Source organism: Nyctereutes procyonoides, unplaced genomic scaffold (assembly GCF_905146905.1).
Source record: "Nyctereutes procyonoides isolate TBG_1078 unplaced genomic scaffold, NYPRO_anot_genome, whole genome shotgun sequence".
Lineage (NCBI taxonomy): Eukaryota > Metazoa > Chordata > Mammalia > Carnivora > Canidae > Nyctereutes > Nyctereutes procyonoides.
In genome coordinates, this window is record NW_026575121.1 from 1,713,792 (window position 1) to 1,736,902 (window position 23,111).

Sequence of the window (23,111 nt, forward strand, 5' to 3'; positions counted from 1 at the left end):
ACCGCTGTGTTCCGGGGATGCTGACCTTGTAAACAGCCCCAAATAACCGGGCTCACTTCACCCGGTTACACAGTATTTAAAAAGTGTTCCACTTCTCACAGCGTATTTTAATTGCCTGGGTGTTGGTCCCCCCCCCCCATAAAGAAAATCCGATTGTAAGCTCTGTGAGGACAGGAACTGTCTTGTTCACTATCCCCTTCCTGTGCCTGACACACAGCAGGTTCTCAATAAATCTGTTAAGCAAATGACTTTCTTTTGCAACAGTTTAAAAAACACTAAAGAGTAAAGGAAAAGAAATGGAAAGAATCTTAAAACACAGTACAAGAAACTCAGCCAGGAACGTATAGGTTTCTAACACTAGCATAGTGTCTGGAAGCTTCAGTCTTGTCCTATTCACCTTTAGACTGGGCACGTCCACCTTGTCTTTTCAGGCCAGGCAACGAAATTCCCCAGGCCTCTGTGACATGGGAGAAAGCTCTCCTAACCAGGATCCTGGGTCCTGTCTCCTGGCCATTTTCCCGCCTCCCAAGCCACAGCCCTCATTCCCAGTCAGACCAGTCCTGCAGGGAAGCCCCCTCCTCAGCTCAGGGCAGGACCTCCCCTGGCAAGCGCAGGAGCCTGGAGAACACACAATGTCCCCAGAAGGAGACCTGTACATGAACGGGGTGGGGGGTGAATTGTTCCCTGGCCTGTAACCCACCTTTTGTCTGTGTGACCAGCTCACTTGAGAGAAAGAAGATTGTCCCCAAATTCATTTCTACAGGCCAAAGTACCTATGGGGTCCTAAGAAAACGGTCAGCCTTGAGCTCACTGATTGCAGACTTGGGAAACGTGTGTAGCACTTTCTTGGTGAAAGAAGAAAACTGACTCTGAGCTAGTTAAACCCTGGGGCCTGCCAGGGGGCTCCCTGTCCTCCGGTGGTGCAGGCCCACTGGGAGTGCTTGGCCAGGCCCGCGTGCCACCTGGGGCCAGGCTGTGTGGCACCCCAAGGTGAAGGCCCTGCCACCCTGACCCCGAGAGTCCTGCGGGCTGCGGCTGGGCCCACCGTGGCTGCTCAGAGCAACCAGGCTCCTTGGCCACCGCCCGGAGCGCCCCCACCCTTGCCCCGGGGCGCCCCGACCCTCGCCCCCAGTGCCCGGGCTGCCCACCTGTGGGCTGAGACCTCAAGGACCCCAACAAGGAGCACAGTGAGTTCACCCCCCCTTGGCCGCCACACTTGCCTGCCCCAGGAAGCCTGGAGGCGGTGCCCCCCCCTCCCTCCCAGGCCCCGCTCCCCTGGGGCCTTCCTGTCCCCCCCAGGCCCTGCCCCCCCAGCTCTCCAGGGGCCCTGCCTCCCCAGGCCCTGCTCCCCCCAGGCCCTGCCCCCCCAGCTATCCCAGGCCCTGCCCCCCCAGCTCCCCCCCCAGGCCCTGTCCCCCTGCCCCCCCAGGCCCTGCTCCCCCACCCCTAGGCCCTGCTCCCCGAGGTCCTACCCCCCCTCCAGGCCCTGCCCCCCAGGCCCTGCCCCCACCCCCCCACCCCCAGGCCCTGCTCCCCAAGGTCCTGCCCCCCTCCAGGCCCTGCTCCCCCACCCCCAGGCCCTGCTCCCCGAGGTCCTGCGCCCCTCCAGGCCCTGCTCCCCCAGGCCCGCTCCCCCGAGCCCCAAGCATCTCTGCGGCCGCCGCTCCGAGGGCCCCGGGCCGTCCTTTGGGGCCAGGCCCTGCGCCTGCACCTCGGAAAGCCCTGGGGTGACGCGGGGCCGCGGGGGCGGCCAGGCTGGGCGGCGCGGGCAGGCGGGCGGTTCCGCGGGGAAGCAGCAGGCCGCCGCCCCGCCCCGCCCGGGACCTCGGGACCTGGGGACCCCGGGACCCCGGGACCCCGGGACCGCGAGCCGCAGCGCCCACCCGGCCGGACCCGGCGCCCCGCCTCGGAGGAGCGGCCCTCGCACCCACCCGGGGCTCCCGGGCGCAGGAGGAGGGCGCGGGGCGGGCGTGAGGTCCGGGCCGCACAGACTCCCCGAGGGATGCTCGTCCGACGAGGAGCCCGCGGGGCGAGGGACGCGGCCGGGGCGCGGTCGGGGCGCGGGGGCCGGGCCCGCAGCCTGGGCCCCGGAGGACGGAGGCCGCGGCACACGGACCCTGGGCGCTCGGGGCGGGCGGGCCCAGGGGATGCGGGGGCAGGTGCCCGCCGGGAGCCGCTCCCGGGCCCCGCGACCGCGCCAAGGCCACCAGGCGGGAGGGGCGCGCAGGTGGGTTTGGGCACCCGGGAGGCCGCAGACTCCCGCCCTGGGTTCCCATCTTATTTGTTAGAAGAAAAAGAAAAAAAGGGGGAAAAGAAAAAAGAAAAAAAAAAGAGCCCCACTCTGCAATGTGGATAACTGAACAGGGTCCCGGTAAAGTCTGCCCTGCGAAAATATGAAAATATGAAGTCGGGACAGGTCGGTCTGCGGGTGAAGGCTGCTCTAGCAGAAACGCGAGAAGTGAGCGGGAGCCCACAATTTTCGTTTTTACTGTAGAAGTCGGTCAACGAAATCTAATGGTAATGGTTACCTATTACAGCCGCTTTAAAGTTTGAAATAATTTAATGTATTTCGGATTTATATGTATGTAATCACCATACTTTTTATTTTGTCTAGCTATTTCCATTAAGTTTTAATAAGCTAGTAAAGCTCCCTGGATAAATTTTGTGAGTTTTCTTTCTTTCTTTTTTTTTTTTTTAAGTGAGTGGAGATTACATGAACCAGAAGCGAAGTTTGAGCATAATTTCCTTAACCACTGGGAAATCTGTACCGCCTGCCAAAACTTCCAGTGATGGGGAGAAGAAAGGAAGAGAAGGAGATTAAATATTCATGGAGTACCCACTACGTGCACGCACCCTGTGGGCGCTAGCTTTACCCATTATATCCCATATTAGTCACTGTTTATAAAATAAGAGCTCTTTTAAAAAAAAAAAAAAAAAAAAACATGGATACCTCCTTCTTCTGCATCCGGACCTCAAATGGATAGCTTCCACAATTATATTTTATTCGCGAGAATTTCGTTTTTATTACTTCCTTCTTCGAAGTGACATAATTGCTAAGGCTAATGGAGAGATCCATGTGTAATGATATTAAAGTCTGTTTTTTGTTTAACCGATTACATCGTTCAGTGTTCATCCTGGCTGGGGTGAAAAAAAAAAAAGTGGAAGGTGAGTCAGCAAACGCTGAATTTCTGCTAACTCTTTAGGTCTCTGTAAAAATGAAGAAGGAGAAATCCCGAACTGTTTGGGAGAAGAGGGAAGTTGTAGCTGGGAGGAGGGCACTGGCACTGAGCGCGTTGCGCCCTCCTCCCCACCCCCACCCCCCAAAAAAAAGAAAGAAAGAAGAAAGGAAAGAAAAGAACACGCAAAACAAAACTTTCCCGTCGCTGTGGATGAAAGGAACCGAAAACATGACCCACTTTGCGAGGGTTGTGCAAACACCGTGGCTTACATTGACCATTGATAAAGGCTGAGTGAGACCAGCCTCTGCGCGTGTCACAGTGGAGACGGTGGAACTGAGGGTACCCGCAGCTTAAGAAAAAGAGAGAGAGAGAGGAAAAAAAAAAGAGTTGACGAGCAGATGAAGTGGGAGAGGAGAGGAGGAGAATACACCCAGAGGAGCCAGGAGCCAGGAGCCAGGAGCCAGGAGCCGCAGCAGGCAGGTAAACCCTCAAAACCTCAGCTCCAGCAGCTAATGAAAAAACCAATCTCAGTCCAGTCCAGGGGAAATGGTTCTGACGCAGGCCTGATGGGGAGTCTGTCGGTCGTGTTTCTTTTCCGGACTATCACCAAAGAAAAAAAAAAGGGGGGGGGGATTTCGAGGTTCGGGCCAATGTTTTGACTGGGAGGCCGAGGACGGGACGGAGCGTTTCCTGCTGCACCGCCCGGGCGGCCCCGCGCGGCCCAGCGCCCTGCGCTCCGGAGGGGGTCGGGGGCGCGCGCTCCGGGCCGGGCTGCCCGGCGGGGCGCGGAGGGAGGGAGGGAGGGAGGGAGGGAGAGGGAGGGAGGGCGAGCCCGGGCGGGCCCCACGTGCGCGGCCTGCGCTGGCCGGGAAACGCGCGCAGCTCCTGCGGAGCCCCGGGATCCGCGGCCGCCCGACGGACGTGGGAACCGGGCGCTCCAGGCCGCGCCGCCGTCGCCCCGAGGCCTCCCGTGCACCGCGCCGCGGCCGCCCCCGCCGCGGAGGTGCTCCACGTGCACGCGGACGCCGCGCCCGCCCGCCGGGAGCCCGGGGGTGGGGGTGGGTGGGGCGCCCGCAGAGGTCTCCCGCCCGCGTCCCGTCGGGGGCCCGGCGCGCCCCGGTCCCCGCCACCGTCCCGTCCGAGGTCCCCGCGCCCCCGGCCCTCCCCGGCATCGCACACTCCCCACCCGCGCCTGCGCCCGTCGGGGCTGACCCGGGCACCCCTGCGCACGCCCGCGGCGCCCCGACCCCCTTGCCGCGCCGCGCCCCGGCGCAGCGCACCCGCCCCCACCCCCGCGCCGCCTGGGGCCCCGCCTAAGGCCACCTGGAGGGAGGGGGCGGGCCGCGCAGCCGCGGAGGGCACAGGTGGGGGAGGGGAGCGGGCTGCTGGTGCATTCTCGAAACTTCGGCGACGCCTGGGGAGCTTGTGCTCCCCCGCAGGGCGGCTTTCCTGGCGTCGCGGGGAGCGCCCGAGTCGTGCCCGGCGCTGACTGCGAGGAGCCGCTCCCCTCTCCCAGCTCCTTTAAGGACATCTGATCTCAGCCCCGGGCCGCCCGCTCCGCTCCGCTCCCGAAGCCTCGTCCGCCGCCGCCGCCGAGAGCGACCCCAGGCGAAGCCGAGGAGGCAGAGCGCGGGCGCGGGGCCGACCCAGCCCAGGGCGCCCCGAGGCTGGCCGAGGCCCTGCGGGTCGAGGCCCCGCGCGCCGTCTGCAGCAGGGAGGCCCCGGGGATCCGCGCGGGGCACGCTGCCACGCCTGAAGCAGGCGTTCCCTGTTCCAGATCATATTCCCCATAAAATCTAAAGCCAGATGCATCGCTTGGGCAAGTTCCCATTTCACCGCGAAAAGCACAGATTTGTTTCCAAACTGGACTCCAAATCGAGGTTTCTGGTGCGGGTTCCAGGGGGAGTGCGCAAGGTTGGGCTTTCGATGGCTCAAGGGACTGCCCCGGGCTGGGAACGTTATTTAGGCGCTTCAGTTTCAACCTAGACCGGGCGACGTACCATTTGCGTGTGCGGAGATTTAGGGGGGGATGGGAAGGAGGAGGAAGAGGAGGAGGAGGAGGGTGCGGAATAAAGACAACTATGGCTTTCAAACCCGTGCATGTACTTTTTTTTTTTTTAATTTAAGTGGGATGGAGAATAGACCAACTGCATAATTACAGACGCCCAGGTAAGCAAGATAACCCGAAGGAAAGTGGTTCACAACAGTAAGCTGCACGGGGGGGGGGGGGGGGGGACTTGCAAGAAAGTGAGAACGGCCGCCAGGTAGAAGCCAGAGGGCGAGCATGGTGAAAGCAGGTATTTTTATCAGTCTGCTGCGTCAAAAACCGCTTCTGCTGAATATTTATATATATATATATGTATATTTTAAGAAATAGATGGTTTTCTACAAAAGGGCAGCTAGCCCAAGGGCCCCTAAGCCTAAGGGTCTGTGTCACCTGTAGCTCTCAACATTGTATAAAGAAATTTGGGTGGAGTGCGCAGGCTTTTTCACAGTTAGAACTTTCTGGTATTCGCAGAAAGTTGTGGTGGGAAGGGAAGGGATCTAAACGAACAACGCCAGCCTGGGATTGACGGGTGACCGTCACCAGCAGAACGTTAGCAGGAAACCAAGGCTGCCTTCCCAAGGCTCGCCCGAGCGAACTCAGTTTTCGCATCTTTTAGAATTACGGCTGTTTTAAAGTCACGTTGCTGAAGTGCACAGGCGGCAATGCGGGGTCGACACAACGCAAAACAAGCACGCACAAAATCCCAATTTATTTGGAGAGCGAAGGCGCCTCTGACCTGCGAGAGCTGTAACAGCGGCGGGCGGCGCGGGGCAGTGGGTGCCCGCCTGAGAAAGCGCAGACCCCACATTCCACTCATTGAGGATCAAATGATCTATTTTTTATGACACTCGCCACAGATACTGCTACAACCAATGTACCATTAAATGGAATAGAGTTGGTTGTTTATTGGGGTAAGGTGGTGCTTTCCCGGCGTGTGGCTTGAGGGACGTGCCCTGGAGTGACACAGCGAGGCTCTAGGCCAGCCTTCCAGGGGTGGGTCACTGCAGGGGTGCCTGGGGAAGCGAGGGCGCGGCTCGGGACTGGCCGCGGTCCCCCGAGGGATGCTCGATGGTTGTGGGGAGGGTCCCTTCACCTCCTGAAGACATCCTCAAGCCTTCCCTTCGGTGAAACAGGCCGCCCGCGCGGGGCCGCGCCTCCTCCCAATCTGCGCAGGCCGCCTTTGTCCGCGCGCGGCGACAACCAGAGGATGTGTCCCCAAAGTTTCCTGAAATCTTCAAAGCACGTGGCACTCTGGTGTTTGCGGGGAGCCCGGGGGCTCGTGCACGGCCCCCCTGGGCCTCTGCGGCCTCCGTGCGGCCTCCGTGCGCCCTGGCGGGCCCAGGCCTCTGCCGAGCATCCGCCTCCAGGGGCCAGCGCCCGCCCCGCCACACTCCCTGGCCTCCGCGTCCCCTCGCACAGCCCTCGTCAGTCTCCGATTATTGCAACTCCAGACCCAGGCCACGCTTTCCCTTCGGGATTGGCGTCCGCTTCTCGCAGGGGGGAGGCGGCGGGCTGGGGCCCTCGGGTGAGCACCGGGCGCCGCCTGCGCGCGGCTCCCGCGCCCACCGTCGCCTCCCCGCCCCGGGCCCTGGCCTCCCGCGGCCGTGCTCGGGGAAGCCCGGGGAAGCCGCTGCGCCTGATGCGCCCGGGCGCTTTCGTTTTCCTTTCGCTCCCTCCTCTCCGCAGCTGCAAAGACTGCGGGATGACAAAGCGGGGGTGGGGGTGGGGGTGGGGGTGCGAGGCACGTGTCCCGACAAAGTGGCGGGGACACCGCGGCTTGGCCCGAAGCGGGAAGGGGGAAGGCAGGCGAAGGCTCAGGGCTCAGGCCTGGCCACCCCTGCCACTGGCAGCGCGGGAGGGCCAGGAGGCCCCGGCCGGCTTTCTTCCTGCAAACCAACGTGGCCTGTAGGTAGGGATGCAACAAAATTGGCGCGGAAACGAATTCGCCTCCCTCGGCAGGCTGGGTCTTTCCCCCACGGAAGACGAGACGGAGGAGACAGGCGGGGTGAGAGGAGGCCTGGACCTGCCGCTGCGTTGGAAGAGACGCGGGAGGCACCGAAGCCCTAAGCCGTGGAGCGGCTCCCCCCACCAGACCCTGCGCCCCGTCAGGTGCCAGGGCACCGGCCGACGCGTCGTCCAACTTGCTGCGGGTCCGCTCGCCTCCGCGCTCCGCAAACCCGGCAACCACCGTGCGGCTTTGCTTTATTTGCCCTTGCGTCCTCTGTAGGGCGCGCGAGGCAGCTGCTCGATTTCCAAACCCGTGGCCTAAGCTCTCCCCCACCCTTGAAACAGACAGACAGACAGACAAGGCCCAAACCTGCAACGGTTTGGCGAGGGCTGGCACACTCCTTGGGGGCCGTGCGGCCCGTGCGGCCGCGCTCCCGGGTTTGGGGCGAGCGCAGGGCAGCGCCTGGAAGCGTGGCTCGCGGGGCGGCCGGGCACAGAGGTCCCGCCCCCGCGCCCTGGGCCGCGCTTGGGCCCGGGCAGGCTGAGCGCACGGGTACGGGCTCTCCAAACTCCTTGCAGGAGAACACGGGCCTTCCGGGCTGTTTACCACAGTGTCCAGCTGCCCGGAAAGGTCCAACGCGTTTCCTGCGCTCGTCCCCGCTCAGCCTGGGCTTCCCTGCGCCCGTGAGCTGTGAGCTGGGGGGCTGAGACGTCTTACCCCCGGCTCGGGCAAGTTCCACTGCGACCTAAGCAAATCAAGAAAAAGGGCCTTAGGGCGAGAAGGTAAACTAGCCTCCGAGCAGCTCCTCGCCCGCAGCCGCGCCGTCCTAAGGAAGGCCTTCCCCTCGGGTTTGCCTCCCTCCTTGTTTACGTGGAGCTCAGAAGCGGAGGCTCTAGGCCGGCCGGGAGCTCAGTTTCATTTCGGGGGTATGGCGGGGCCTATCCTCGGATCGGGTTTGGACGCAAAGTCCGAACGCTTTGCTCCCACCTCTAACTTCCAACAACTCCTTAGAACGCCCTGCCCCGTCCGCCGCCGCCTGGGTCTGCGGGCGCCGCGTCCCGAGCCGCCCCGGGGGCGGGGAGGGAGCTCGCGCAACGCCTCGCTGCACCTGCGGAGCGCGTCTCCGCACGTCCCGGAGGGGCCGCACCGCGCTTCCCGCGCTCGGCGGGCCCGGGAGCCGCCGCGGCCCCCTCCGCGCGCCGCGGCCCCCGCCCTCCGGCGGCCGTGCAGGGGGCAGGGCGGCGGGCATCCCGGGGCGGCGGCCGCGCGGGGCACGAGTCGGGCCCCCGGCTCCGGGGCGAGGCCCGGGCGCGCGCGCGCCGGGCGGGGGAGGGCGCGGCGGAGGCCCGCGGGCGCACGGCGGGGCGCGGCCGCAGGGGTCCGGGCCGTGCCCGGGCGGGGGGAGGGGGTGCCCAGGCGGTGCGCGGCGCTCGGGCGGCCGCCGGGGCGCCGGGGCGCGGGTCCTCCCGGGCGGGCACGTGACGGGGTTGGCAGCGCTCGGGCCGGGCCGGGCCGGGCCGCGGGCCGCGGGCCGCGGGGCGGGGGGGCGGGGGGCGGGCGGCCGGGGGCGGCGGGCTCGCGGAGCACTTGGGTCGTGTGCTGGGGCTTTTCTCTCCCCGGAGCCGGCGGGGGGAGGGGGAGGGGCCGCCGCTCCGCCTTCTCCTTTTCGCAATGTTGACGCAATCTATAAATAGTGGAACAAAAGGACCAACTTCCTCGGAGCTTTGCTGAAACTGCACAAAAAATCGAGCCGGGGGGTTCCCTGGTCCCTGGCGACGGGGCGGGGAGCGCGGCGCGGGGGAGGGGCGGGCGCGGCGGCGCGGGCCCGAGGGGACACCTGGCCGAGCCGCCGCCGCCGCCACCGCCGCCGCCGCCGCCGCCTCGGGCCCCGCGCGCCCCAGTGCGCCCCGACCGGGGGTCTCGCTCCGCCGCCGCTGACAGGTCAGTGCGCACCGCCCCTTTCCGCGCGGGGGTTCCTCGCCCTCCCGCGAGCCTCTACTTTTAGAAGGGAACCGGGGGGGGGGGGCGAGCAGCAGCGAGGCAGTGACAGCCGCCGCAGCCGCAGCGCCCGCGCCCGCGCCCAGCGCCAGCCCGGGGCTCCCGGCGCCTCGTCGTCCGGCCGGTCCCGCTGGCGGCCGCGCGGGGTTGGGGCAGGGGCAGGGGCAGGGGCAGGGCCGGCGTGCGGCGCCGCGGGGGCGCTGCGGGGCGCGGGGGGCGGGCTCCGGGTCTCCGCGCCCGCCCCGGCGGGGACCGCGAGGGCCTGGAGGCCGCCGGGCGCGCCTCGCCCCGCTCGGGGCTCGGACCGGGCGTCCCCGCCTCGTCCTGCGGCTGCCGCGCGAGGGCTGCGCGGAGGAGAGCGGGGCGCGCACCCCCGGCTGCGGGGCCCACGCACCGGGCGCGGCGGGGGCGGGGCGGGGCGGGCGCGGGCGAGCCTCCTCCGGGCCGGGGCCGGGGCCGGGGCCGGGGCCGGGGCCGGTGCGCGAGCGGCCGCCGTGGCGGTTACTCGGGGCGCGGGGGAGGGGGCGGAGCTGGCGCTGTTGACAGCGGAGCCGGGCGGGAGGGCGGGGGAGGGGGAGTCGGCGCCGGGGGAGGGCGGCGCGCGCGGGCTCGGGCGGGGCGGGGCGTCACGTGACGGCCAGACGCCCCCGCGACGGGCGGCCGCGGGGTGACGTCAGCGCCCCGGCCGCAGGGCGGCACTTCCGCCCCCTCCCCCACGGCCGCCCGCCCGCCCGCCCGCCCGCCGCGGCCGCCGCAGCCCTCTCGGAGCGGGGAGCGGGGAGCGGGCAGCGGGCAGCGGGCGGGCGCCGGCCCGGGCTTTCCTCGCCGCGCGGGGCCGCGGCCGCCTCCCGGCCACCCCGAGGCCCGGGCCGGCCCCCGCCCCCCGCCCCCCGCCGCGTCCCATTGTGCGAGCGCGCGGCGCGGGGCGGGGGCTGGTGCCGGCCCCCCGCGGCTCCCGGCTGGGGGGAGGGGGCGGGGCTGGGGGCGGGGCGGTCCCGGCGGGGGGGTCGCGGCCGGGGCTGGGGGGCGGGGGGTCGCGCTCCAGCCGCCGCCGCCGCCGTCCCGCGCCATTCGGGGAAACTCGGGGTTTCGGTGACTCAGCGCCGCGCGCGCTATTTATAAGTCGGCGCGTTGCTGGCGGCGCGGTCCCCTCGGTCGGGCCCGGCCGCGGCGCGGCGAGCAGCTCGGTTTCGGCGACAGTTCACAGGACCGTTTCTGTTGGGGGTGAAAAGCAGGAAAGCCGCGGCGGCTAGAGCCTGTGCTGCAAGTGCGGCAGCCGGGACGCGCCCTCAAAGTCGCCGGGCCCTGCGGGGCAGGTGCGGGGCAGGTGCGGGGCAGGTGCGGGGCAGGGGCAGGTGCGGGGCAGGGGCAGGTGCGGGGCAGGGGCAGGTGCGGCGCAGGTGCAAGTGCAGGTGCGGGGCGAGACCCGGGAGCGGGAGGCGCCGTCGGCAGGACCCGCGCCCGGCACCCAGCGTCTCGCAGGCCCGAGGCGTGAGCCAAGGGAAACCTGCAGCAGGGGCTGAGAGTTCCCGTGGAGGACTCTAGCCGGAGGGGGTGCGCGGCGTCTGTCTAGCATCGGAGCTCCCAACAATTCTAGATCACGCGTCTACCGTCCGAGGCCTTCCTGCCCAGAAAGTGCTATAGAAATGTACACTCCAGCCCGGAGTTGTGCAGTGTGTAAGCGCTGCACAAACACGATGGGTCATTGCTCGTTTTACAGGCTTTATGGTTTTTTTTTTGTTTGTTTGTTTTGCTTTGGTTTTTTTTTTTGTTTGTTCGTTTTCTCCCATCCACCCCTCCCCCCAGCAAGGGGTAAATGCTAAAAAGGAGCAGTTGCTAGGCTGGCTTCTTGGAGCCGTCAGTGCACACCCAGTCTGCCCGGCCCCACACAGTTTTCGTGCGACCTGGAGTGTTTCTTGAAAGAGAGAAGGCAAGGCGGTGTCCCGGACGGCGAAAGTTAGGCCTCCAGGGCCTCCCAAGCTGAGAAAACGAAGCAGCAGTGACGGAGGCCTGGAACTAGAGAGGGATTAGTGTGGGGGGGAGAAGGGAGTGAAGGCAGGTGAGAAGCCAAGCCGGACAGAAGGCCACTCTGAACTTGATCCGGAGCCCTACAAGCTTTTAACCTTTTCCTAGACAGGTACCCTTTTGAGAACCTATGGGAAGCAGTGGGGCCTCTCTCCAGAAACACGTACCTATAGATCTGGATTACAGTTTTGCACACATTCTCAAGGAGTTTGTGAGTAAAGGACTACTGGGTCTCAGGATTAAACCTACACAGGAAAGGGAAAACCAAGAAAGGATTTTTTTTTTTTTTAATGGAAATGCATGGTCAGGTGTGAAAAGATTACAGGTCTTTGAAAAGATTACATTGGTTGGGGGTCCTAGAGACTTGGAAATGGAATGTAAAACAGCCCGTAATCTAAGTAAGAGTGGATTGGGACCACTGCTGTGTACCTAATGACAGTGGAGATAGAGGAGGAATTCGAGAAAAGTAATTACAATGAGCTGGTGGAATGGGAAACCGGTTGTGTGGGGCAAAGGCAGGAGATCCCCAGGTTCCCAGTGCAGTGTGTGGACTAGGATGAGGAGTGGGCCTCAAGTCCAGGAGGAAGAACGTTCTTCTGTCCCTGTGGACTTTGAGCCATCAGGGAACTATCCCCAGGAGGGTTGGAAGTAAAGGCTGGCTCTCTGGAGTCATTACAACATAGACGTAACTAAAATCATGGGGATGTACAAGATGGACCTGTGTCAAGTGAAGAGAGGCCTGCGAGGAGAACCCTGGGAAATGCCTATATTTAGGGGAAGGGGAGGGGCCAGAGGAACCTTTCAAGGACAGGACACTGATGAGTGACTAAAGACAGAATGGTGTCTTTAGTGTATAATAACTTTGGTCAGTGAATCCTGCTTCCTTGATAAGGAATGAAAATACACGGTGGGTCTGGTCTCTTCATAGGATTTAAAAGTCTGTGTATCCTTTCAGTTTTGAAAAAGAAAGGGAAAAGAGCACCTTTCCAAAGATTTGAATTCAGAAGAGAGATGAGGGCAGGAAATGATTAAATCTTGCTTTCCCTTCTTTTCTGAAACTAGGGATACCTTGGGGAGAAGAAAAGGAGAAACAGACTCAGCCTTTCTCTTTTCCCTGCTCACATACTAAGCCTTTAAGGAAAAGGAGTTTAGATAGGTCCCCATTATGGTTTTTTTTTTTTTTTCCTTCCTAACGGCACTTGAAAACCATACTTGATTGCCAACAATTAGTACTAGGAGGTGCTAAGGTCTCAGTCTGGCTAAGAAAACAAGGAAAAGTGGAGGGAAACCATTTTCTTTTGCTTCCTCCGTCTCCCTCCTACTTGTTAGAGCTAACCTGAGTTAGAACTAGTCCCTACAAACAGGGACTCGAGCACAAAACAAACCACCCCAGAATTTACTACTTTACTTGGATATGCAGTCTGGGGAGCGTTCTGCAGGGGCAGCCTGTCTCTAATCCACCTGGCCTCATCTGGGACAGCTCCTAGGCTGGAGGCTTGCATCATCCGAAGGCTTGTTCACTTGCGTGGCTGGTGATCAGTACTCACAGATGACTGGGACCTTAGCTGGCACTACAGGTCAGAACACCCGCACAATGTCCTCTCCTTCCGGTTTGGGCTTTCTCAGAGCAGGGTTGCTGGGTTCCCAGTGTCTCAAGATTGAGAGCCAGGTAAAGCTGTATCACCTCCTACAACCTATTCTTAGAAGTCATGCAGCATCATACCCATTGGATTCTGTTCGTTAGTGAAAAATCACTACTGCCATACACGTTCTAGAGAGGGGAATTACACTCTTATCTTTTAATGGAAGGAGCATCAAAGAATTTGCAATGTGCTTAAAATCACCACACATATTATACAGATAAACAGATTTATAAACAATGTATTATATATTAAAAATGTTTAAACATAAGAAACCAAATATCGTCTTTTGATATCAGAATGAGATACAAAATTGCAGACATTCCATTGTTACAGCAAAGCTAATTCTAAACCAACCCAAGTAGGCAGTTGGTCTCATAATCTTTCCTCCTCCTCCCTTCTGACCATTCTCCCCCCTCCAGGCCAGGCCCCCTATACAAGATACCTCTCTCCCCCAATCCAGGCAGGACCCCCCCCCCCCCCACAGCGGCTATACTTCCAAAGTGATGATCAGGTCCTAAAAGTTTTTGCTGTTCCTTCCTTGAATTATCCCTGACTTTGTACCTCACTAGATCATTGGGAAGGCCATCAGTGACATGTCTTTACTTCTCAGGGTTAACAAGCAAAATGCTATAGAGAGTATCCCAATAAAGAATTTTATAACAAATTCATGTTACATAATTAAAACAAGATGACATTTCTTTAAAAGGGCTATGTTTTTAGGTATCAGGATCTTGACTTAGGCTTGTTTACTCATAAAACTCAGTAGTTCTAAAAGGGATGGTTGAGATTTTAGGTATCTTATAAGAATCTGCATGTTGCCTTGAAGGTGATAAACCATTTGATGATTTTATGCAACATTTAAATGACTCTTCTTCCATGTTTACAAGGCACAGTGCATTATTTTTCTTTAAAACCAGTACACATAATTATTTGCTTGGTAAAGAGGCTCAAGAGTTCTCTAAGGAAGTGAAAATACTACCTTTCTTTGAGTAAACAAAATAAAATAATCTTTTCTTATAACCTAGTATATTTTTAAATTCTCCTAAAGCTGATATTATAATTTATACATCTTTGATGTTCTCTTAGAAAGATTTCATTTACGACTTAGAAATAAATAGTGCTTTCTTGGCTTAGAAATAGAATTTTAATAATTCATGCTCTCCTGAAGGCTAACACCTCTACATGTTTTGGTCATTCTGCATAATTATTTATAGTTCTATTGAGTCAGAATCACATTGTGGGAATATATAGTATGGAATACAAATTTTAAAATAAGCACATCTAGATAATGAGCAAACATATATTTATGAACCCCTCTGTGTATTTAGATTTTTGAAGAAGCATACATGTTTTAAAAAGTAAAATGAATAAAATATGTCTTTGTTTTTAAACGTTCTTATACAGCAATGATAAAAAAGAAACTGACACAGCATTCAAATTAAACTAATAGACTTTGTTATCAGGCCCCAAACTGTTCCTAATTCTGTGACTTCATAGCTACCATGGAGGCAGCCCAAAGGAGCTTAAGTAAACATTTTTAAATTACGTAATGAGGTTCTGAGGGAGGAAGAACCCCAACCATACTGCGCCATATAGTTTTACAGATGCTATTTCCCTGCATGCCAGGATGCTTATTACCCTATCTATAGAATGACTTCATAGTAATGATAACATGAAAGAAAATTAATGTAGGCAAGCAAGTCTGTTTCTAAGGCATTGAGAATGAAAGCAAGGTTGAGGTAGTTATTTCAAAGTAGTTATCTAGTAAATGTTTTTCTTGACTATAAACTAAGCATTTAGGAAGCATTTTGGAAAGTGCTATAGTGAAAATGGCACATTAAGCAATAAATCCAATATGATTTCAATAAAGAAATAAATTCAATAAGTAAAATAGGATACTGCTAGCTTATAGTAATAATGCTGTATTTACCACTACATTAAGAATTAAATACAATCTCACCTTTTTTTTTACTAAGTAAAATAATTTGGATCCTTCCTTATACTATTTTTCTTCACCTTTGCATGTGTTCAAAATATAATTTATTTTAAAAGAAATATTGCCAAAGTCAATAAAAAATACATTTCTCACCGGCTGAGCACAGAGAAGACAAAGAATATTAGATCTTTGGGGCAGTAAAGTTATTAATGTGAGTATATGAGCAAAAATGCAATTTTATCAAATTCAATTACACACGGAGTCTCCCCATCAGATTGACAAAGATTGAAGATAAGTGTTAGTAACTAGTGTTGCTAAGAAGGTGTTCAAATTTACAATCACGTTTATTACTATATTACCTTTCTTGGGTCTTAAAAATGTCCAAATCTTTGATACAGTAGTTCCACTTCCAGGAACCAATCCTAAAGAAATAAATACGAAGTCAAAGATTTATATATATTCACTTCAGTATCTATACGGAGGAAACAATCTGAATATTCAAAAGTAACGGAGTGGTTAAATGAGACATGATGATCAATCTAATGGAATATTATGCAATAACTAAAACTACTTAGGGCCACAGAAAAATACTAATAGAGTAATTCAATGTATAGCTAAAATTTTTTAGGTTATAAAACTACTTCTCATTTATTTGAAAATGCACTTATATGCATAGAAAAAGGATGGGGAAAATATATCAGTGTGATTATGGTAATTTTACTTTTCCTTTTTTTTTAATTTTTTTTTTTAATTTATGATAGTCACAGAGAGAGAGAGAGGCAGAGACATAGGCAGAGGGAGAAGCAGGCTCCATGCACCGGGAGCCCAACGTGGGATTCGATCCCGGGTCTCCAGGATAGCGCCCCGGGCCAAAGGCAGGCACTAAACCGCTGCGCCACCCAGGGATCTCTACTTTTCCTTTTTAGAAAATGAGCACAAATTATTTTTTAACAATCAGAAAAAGAAATCATTAAAATTAAAAGATCTCCTCCCAAATATGTAAATCAAATGACATACATTTATATTCTTACAACACTAGGATATTTAATAAAGTAACACATCGTATTAGTTACTCTTTATTAGTACTTTCTCATTTTGTATGTTTACAACAATGTCTACCACTGAACAATCTCTGCTTTTTAAAATCAAATTAGAGGGGATCCCCTGGGTGGCTCAGAGGTTTAGTGCCTGCCTTTGGCCCAGGGCGTGATCCTGGAGTCCCGGGATCGAGTCCCGGGATCGAGTCCCACGTCGGGCTCCCAGCATGGAGCCTGCTTCTCCCTCCTCCTCCTGTGTCTCTGCCTCTCTGTCTCTCTCTCTCTCTATGTCTATCATGAATAAATAAATAAATAAATCTTTAAAAAAATCAAATTAGATAAAGTGTAGGCAAGTAGAGAGTATTACATGAATGGTATACTCTGAAAGGTAGCCTTTGGTGGAAAAGTTGATTTAAGAAAAATTTAGTATAGGGGAGCCTAGGTGGCTCAGTCAGTGAAGCTTCTGCATTGGGCTCGGGTCATGATCCCGGGGTCCTAAGATCGAGCCCCACATGGGGCTCCCTGCACAGTGGGGAGTCTGCTTCTCCCTCTACTGCTCTCCCTGCTTTGCTCTCTATATATATCAAATAAATTAAAATCTTTAAGAAAAAATAAAAATTTAGCATAGTCAAAATCCATCTGTAAAGCTATAATGGGTGGATCTATTTTATAAGTTTTATAACAGTATACTTAATATTTTTTATTCTAAATTGTGGTAAAAAACACATAGCATATGGGATCCCTGGGTGGCGCAGCGGTTTAGCGCCTGCCTTTGGCGCAGGGCGTGATCCTGGAGACCCGGGATCGAATCCCACATCGGGCTCCCGGTGCATGGAGCCTGCTTCTCCCTCTGCCTGTGTCTCTGCCTCTCTCTCTCTCTCTCACTGTGTGCCTATCATAAATAAATAAAAATTTAAAAAAAAAAAAAAAAAAAAAAAAAAAAAAAAAAACACATAGCATAAAATTTACCAGCTTAACTACTTTTAAATGTACAGTTCAGTAACTAAGGAATTCACACTGTTGTGTATAAAGGTGTTTTTATAAAAATAATAAATGTTCATAAAAATAATACAGGTTCACTTATAAGTAATTTAAATAGAGAAAGTTACAGGAATATTTAACAGATTTTACCAGTTTATCAATTTTAAATGAATGTTGCTGTAGGCATATTTCTATGCATTTATACAAATATATTTAAGATCAAACATATAGTATAAGTTAAAAAGTATTAAATGTGATGTAATTTGGTAGTGGTAAAATAAACTGAAGGAATTGCTGAACTTTTAGGAAAATGTTTCTTTACTACCAGAGATCTTATTTCCTAAAATATCTGAAGTTTTTTTTTTTTAATTATCTGAAGTTTAAAAAAGAGTTTGGAGACCTTTTTTATCTATGTTTCAAGTTCAGAAATGCTAATAGACTCTGCTATGAAAAATATATTTTTACATCATCCTTATTTTTACAAAGTCACGGTTTTAATGTTTATTAAACAAGGCTTAATGTTTATTTAATGTTTATTATGTTAATTATAATCCTAATTTCTTTGATGATTTGGTCTCGATCTGTATCTTAATCCAGTGCTTACAATCTGGCTTGATTCTCAATATCCTACTTAATTAATTTTGATTGATCAGTTGTTATTTGCTCTTCACTAAGTAGTTGTTTTCTTTTTTTTTTTTTTTTTTCCTACACAGATCCATGGATTCTGTGTTTGCCTTTTTCATCAATTCTCAAATGAACTTATTTAGATGTAATGGTTTTGGGTCACGCTGCCTTTGCCTTGAAACTGCACAGACATTTTTCCTTTGTTTTCTGGCTTTGAATATTGCTTAGAGGAAGTTTAAGGCCAGCACGATTTCCTCCCTCTTGATAAGTTATTTAGCTTTCTGCCTGGAAGTCTGAAAAGTTTTTCCTTCATTCTTTATGGTTAGTAGCTTAACCAGGATATGCCACAATACTGAATACTACATGTCCATTATTTTTCTGCAGATTCAGTTCTTCTGTTATTTTGTGGAAATTCTCTTCTGTTGCATCTTTATGTGCTTTTTATGATTCACTTGTATTATGTAGTCAGGGAGATGAATCAGGCTTATGTTATCTTTGTCTCACATATGATTTTCTTTGCAGTGACTTTGGTCTACTTTTCTCTTACATTCACTGCAATTTATTCAATTCATTTGTCAACTGGAATTTATTGAGTGCTAGCACCAGTGGTAAATAAGATCATAATCCTGCCATGAATAAGCTTTCAGTTAAGGATTGGAGAGGGAGAAATAAACTTATAACAATGTCGAGTAGTAATAAGAAGAACCCCTGGTAAGAAACTGGAAGGATAGGGGAAGGAATTGTGCATTTTAGATGGAACGTAAGAGCAGGCCTCTCTCTGTAAAATGACATCTGGGAAGAGCTCTAAATGAAGTGAGGCAGTAAGCCAGCGAAAGACCTGGGCAATCCAGATGCAGAGAAAAAGAAAGTACAAAGGTCCTATAGTGGGAAAGTGGTGTGTTCAAGACAGAATCATTAGAACCAAATGAGTAACCAGAAAGTGGTGAGAGATGAGACAAAAGAAGTAGATAGGCCAGATCACAAAAGGGATTGTCAGCCCTAGGGAGGAGGCTGAATTTTGTTCTAAGTGTGATGAGAAGCAGGGAAATGATGTATGCTTCAAAGGAGTTATTCTGGTTGCCGCTAAATATTTCAACAGCGATAACGGAGTATAAAGAATTGGTCAGATAGGTGCTGTAGAACTGAAAATGCAAAAAGGGAGCACTGAAATAAGAGCGTTAACTTCAGGAAGCAGCCACCACCCCTAGTACTGGATAAACACAAGGAAGACCTGAAGTTAATAGGGGAGACTCGGCAGAGCTGGAACCCTGGCCTCAGAAGACATAGGGTATGTTGGGGCTGGTTCTAGGAGAGTGTTGGAGCTGACTGCCACTGTGAGGGTGAAGGTCCATAACTAGGGCAACCTTGACAGGTGCAGAACGCCAACAAGAAGTAGTGAGTTCTTTTCCCTTCTCTTTTTGATTTTCAGTCTTTCTCTAACACACTTTATTACCAGAATGTGGCAAGAATTCAGCTGGCAAAATAGAAAGGTAGTTTGCAGAGTCCCATCCTAGCATCACAAGATGTATGAGTGTGGAAGGGTTTATTATTAAGAGATAACAGCTTAGTAGCTGGCACAGAAAGGAATTAAGGATGACTTCTAGATTTTTGTCTTGAGCAAAGGGATGAAAATATTGTCATTTATTGACCTATGGGAAGACTTGGAGAGAAGTAAATTGAGGGGGAGAAGAAAAGTAAGAGGTTTTGAGTGTATTAACTTTGACATCCCTACTAGCCATCTAAGTGCAGTTCCTAGGTAGGCAGTTGGACAGGAGTTCAGAGTTCAACAATGATAAGAGGGATAGAGTATAAATTTTAGGATTCCTAAGAACATCTGCATTAAAAAAAAAAAAAACAAAAAACTTGATGAGATGATCCAAGGAAAATAAATGTTGATGGAGAAGAAAAAAGGGGGTGAAGAATATGCTGGTGTCCCAAACACCTAAGAAAAAAATGATCTGGCAAGAACGTAATCCGTGATTTCAACAAGCGCGGTTAGGTGGGGTTGTGGAAACAGTAATTGTAATTGGAATGGACTGAAGGGATAATGTAAGGCGAGGAAGTGGAAACTACGAGCACGGTCTTTGAACAGTTTTGTTATAAAGGGGAATAGAAAAATGGGCTTAGTAAGGAGAGGGGGACATCAGGTGATGCTGTATTTAGAATGGGAAACATTACAGTATGTTTACTGGTTAGAATCATCCAGTAAAGAGAGAAAATGAGGATGCAGGAAATGGAGGAGATAATCCCAGGAACACAACCATTGACTTTACAAGAAAACATGGAATGGGGGCACAGGGGCACAGGGAGGGGGTGGCCATGCCTTATTTAGGAACAGGGATAGTTAATCCTTTATAAAGGAAGACCGACTAAATACAGAGGAGGAGAAGTTGGTAGACGGGGTTAGGAAAGATGAGTTTCTTGTGACAGCTTCTATTTATCAATAAGAGTCTGAAGTCAAGAGCGGGGAGAGGAGAGAGATTTAGAAGAGATGAGGCGTAATCATCTAGGAGAACAGAAGAATGAATGGACTAGGGGAATGTGCTGGGGTTGCCAGTCTTCCTTTATGTTGATAATTTGATTTCCAGCTATGTTTCATTTCTTGATATTCCAAGTGTATTTGTTTTGTCTTTTTTTTTTTTCGTATTTGTTTTGAAATAATAGTATTATTTTGGTCTTCATTGGCTTAGGTTGTGAACATTTTTTTTTTTTCAAAAGATTTTATTTACTTATTCAGCAGAGACACCAGGCAGAGGGAGAAGCAGGCTCCATGCAGGGAGCCCGATGTGGGACTCGATCCCAGGACCCCAGGGTCATGACCTGAGCCAAAGGCAAACGCTCCACCTCTGAGCCACCCGGATGTCCTGAACATTTTTTGTTTTATTTATTTATTTACTTTTTAAAGATTTATTTATTCATGATAGACACAGAGAGAGAGAGAGAGAGACAGGCAGAGGAAGAAGCAGGCTCCACGCTGGGAGCCCAACACGGGACTAGATCCCGGGACACCAGAATCGCGCCCTGGGCCGAAGGCAGGCGCTAAACCACTGAGCCACCCAGGGAGCCCCCATGTTTTGTTTTTAAAGGAATTTTTACTGTTTGCTCTTCTTGTATTATAAGATATTTGGAGAGGAAGATTTTGTGATCTGCTTTTATTCCCGATCTTTATCTGGAAGTCTAGAATAATATTTTTAAATAGATTGCACTTATTTTTTTCAGCTCACCCTATATATAAGAATGTAACAATAAGATGTCATGGTAGTATTATATATCAATAGCCACAGTTTACTGAATGCCTATGTGCAATGAGTGCTAGGGACTTCACATACATGACTTCTAGAACTTATAGTAAGCCTATAAGGTAAGTACTATTGCCAGTTATTTCCACAAGAAACCTTTTTTATTAGTGGTGTCAGATTACAGAATCTTACCTGAAGCTCGCACTGACCAAAATAAACAAGGTAAGAACAAATTTTTCTCTTTTGTGTTTTTAAAAAATGAGCACTTAAGAGACTATTCTTTTTGAAGTACAAAAAAAAAATAGTTTGCAAAAGGGCACCACACAAATTAAGAGCAATTTTATGGACAGCTTTTTGACACTATATCATTAAGTTCTTGGTGGGAGAGGTGCTACTTAAGTGATGGATTCAAGGAACCTGGTAAATTAATTGAAGTGCCCTTCCTCTAACCATCTCCATCACCCGTGAACATACTGAGAGCCTGCTATCTTAAAATCATTACTAAAAAAAAAAAATATATATATATATATATAAAATCATTACTAAATTATATGAAGCCATTATAATTTTACAACTCCTAGGAGATGTATCAGTATTTGTTTTGGAAACTCCATTATTTGAACTTAAGTAATATCAAACTTTTCTATTGGTCAGCAATATTTAAATTCATGTGATGACACTGAAAACATATCATTGGGATATAAACATATATCCATGACAAGTAATGAGTTTCTTTTTCTGATTATAAAAGTACATGTAAGTGAAGAAAATTTTGAAAATACGTAAATAAAGTAAGTAAACATCTTTTTTAAAGGACAGCAAGAAAAAATAACCAATAATTCTTTTATTTACAGGCAACTGACTATTGAAGTTGACATATTTCCATGCAATTAAGCTTAGGAAATTTAAAGTACTTGAGTATGCTGCTTTTTTTCATAGCAATATATCAGAAATATTTCCTGAAGTTATTTAAAACTCCTCAGAGACATTTTCAATGGCTGCATAACATTCCTTGAGTAGTATTTCCTTAAGCGCTCATTTAAGCAATTTTCCTTAGTTTCTTATAAGCAATGTTGCTATGAACTTTTTTTTTTTGCTATGAACTTTTTTATGCTTACATCTGTTTTAGCATTTCAGATTATTTCCTAAATTAGAATAAATTCCTAGAAATGAGCTTAAGAGGCCAATATTTTTAAGGTTCTTCATCTTGTAAAAATTTTGCTATAAGAAATCTTTTAATTTTCTACATACTTTTATACTGAAAATAAATCTAAAAGAAAAATTTATGTGGACTACCTTTTAAAATTAGGCTAATATTTAAGTTTAGGTTTAAATATTTTACCTTCCTTAAAGAAATTCATTCTTCAAAATATGTACTTTTTGGCAGGTTCAAAACTTACACTTCATTTGAAGATGTGAGTTTAAATATATACTTATTTCAGCCTAATGTATCACCGTCTTTTTTCCTATTTTCAGATATGCTAACCCCACAGTGCCTTAGCCCAACTGATCACCAGTCTAATCTCACAAGTATACCACTATGATATAGATGTACACATTCATCTGTGGATAGAATCTAAATAAAATTGCAGGCCAAGGTCATTCCCAAACTAAGTAAATTTGGCACAAGAATTTTAAGAGTGCCTAAATTAATGCTACAATTCTGTTGTTCTAGACTGAAATACAGAGCCTGTGAACAGAGGAAGTTCACCTAATTTTAAAATTAATTCAGCGGCACCCGGGTGGCTCAGTGGTTGGGCGTCTGTCTGCCTTTGACTCAGGTCACGATCCAGGGGTCCTCGGATGAGTTCCATGTTGGGCTCCCCACAGGGAGCCTGCTTCTCCTCCCTGCTTATGTCTCTGCCTCTTCCTGTGTATCTCTCATGAATAGATTTTTAATGAAATCTTTAAAAAATAAAAAAAATAAATAAATTTAGACTGGTGATGGAACTGCAAAACTTGAGAAAATATTCAGAAGAAATCTAGCCTAATAAAGGATTATTGCTTTATAATAGCTATCATTTATTAATTCACTCACCAAATACTAATTGAACATCTTTTATGTGTCAAACACTTGTTAGGTGCTGGAGTCAACTGAAAAAAGATATAGGCCTGTCTTCCTGGAAGATATAGTCTAGTGGGAGAGACAGAGAAAAGCAAATGAATAAATAGTCCTAAACTGTAATCTAAGCACTTCCCTTACCAATATTACTTATATGAGATAAAGAAATGATGTGGGTTCTAGTTTATCTGAGTTTTTGAAGTTGTATTACTGAGAAGAAAAAAGTTAGATTTAGAATTATTAGGAAGTATAGGTATCTCTACATACATACAGGTATCTCTATAGATCTTTTAGGACTAGTCATTAGCATCCCCTCCAAAAGAAAGGATAGACTAGGATTCCTAGATTTCGGCCCTCCCTTCATTACTCTCTATATTCTGGTCTGACCCAAT

The 23,111-nt window shown here is 51.3% G+C and overlaps 2 long non-coding RNA genes across 7 annotated transcripts in view; one reads left to right on the forward strand and one right to left on the reverse strand.

The window, feature by feature from the left end:
* Positions 1 to 8,993: 8,993 nt before the first annotated feature.
* Positions 8,994 to 23,111, forward strand: part of LOC129516525 (uncharacterized) — a 115,890-nt gene continuing 101,772 nt past the window's right edge. The window contains exon 1 of the long non-coding RNA XR_008665775.1: positions 8,994 to 9,115. This is a non-coding gene — a long non-coding RNA (uncharacterized LOC129516525). The remainder of the gene's footprint in view (positions 9,116 to 23,111) is intronic.
* The window catches only part of LOC129516526 (uncharacterized), a 34,671-nt gene continuing 24,890 nt past the window's right edge, over positions 13,331 to 23,111 (reverse strand). For 5 of the 6 annotated variants that reach the window (XR_008665780.1, XR_008665783.1, XR_008665782.1 and 2 more), the window contains 2 exons: positions 22,696 to 22,791; positions 13,331 to 15,198 (listed from right to left, as the gene is read on the reverse strand). This is a non-coding gene — a long non-coding RNA (uncharacterized LOC129516526). The remainder of the gene's footprint in view (positions 15,199 to 22,695; positions 22,792 to 23,111) is intronic. The other variant, XR_008665779.1, reaches the window with a different exon arrangement.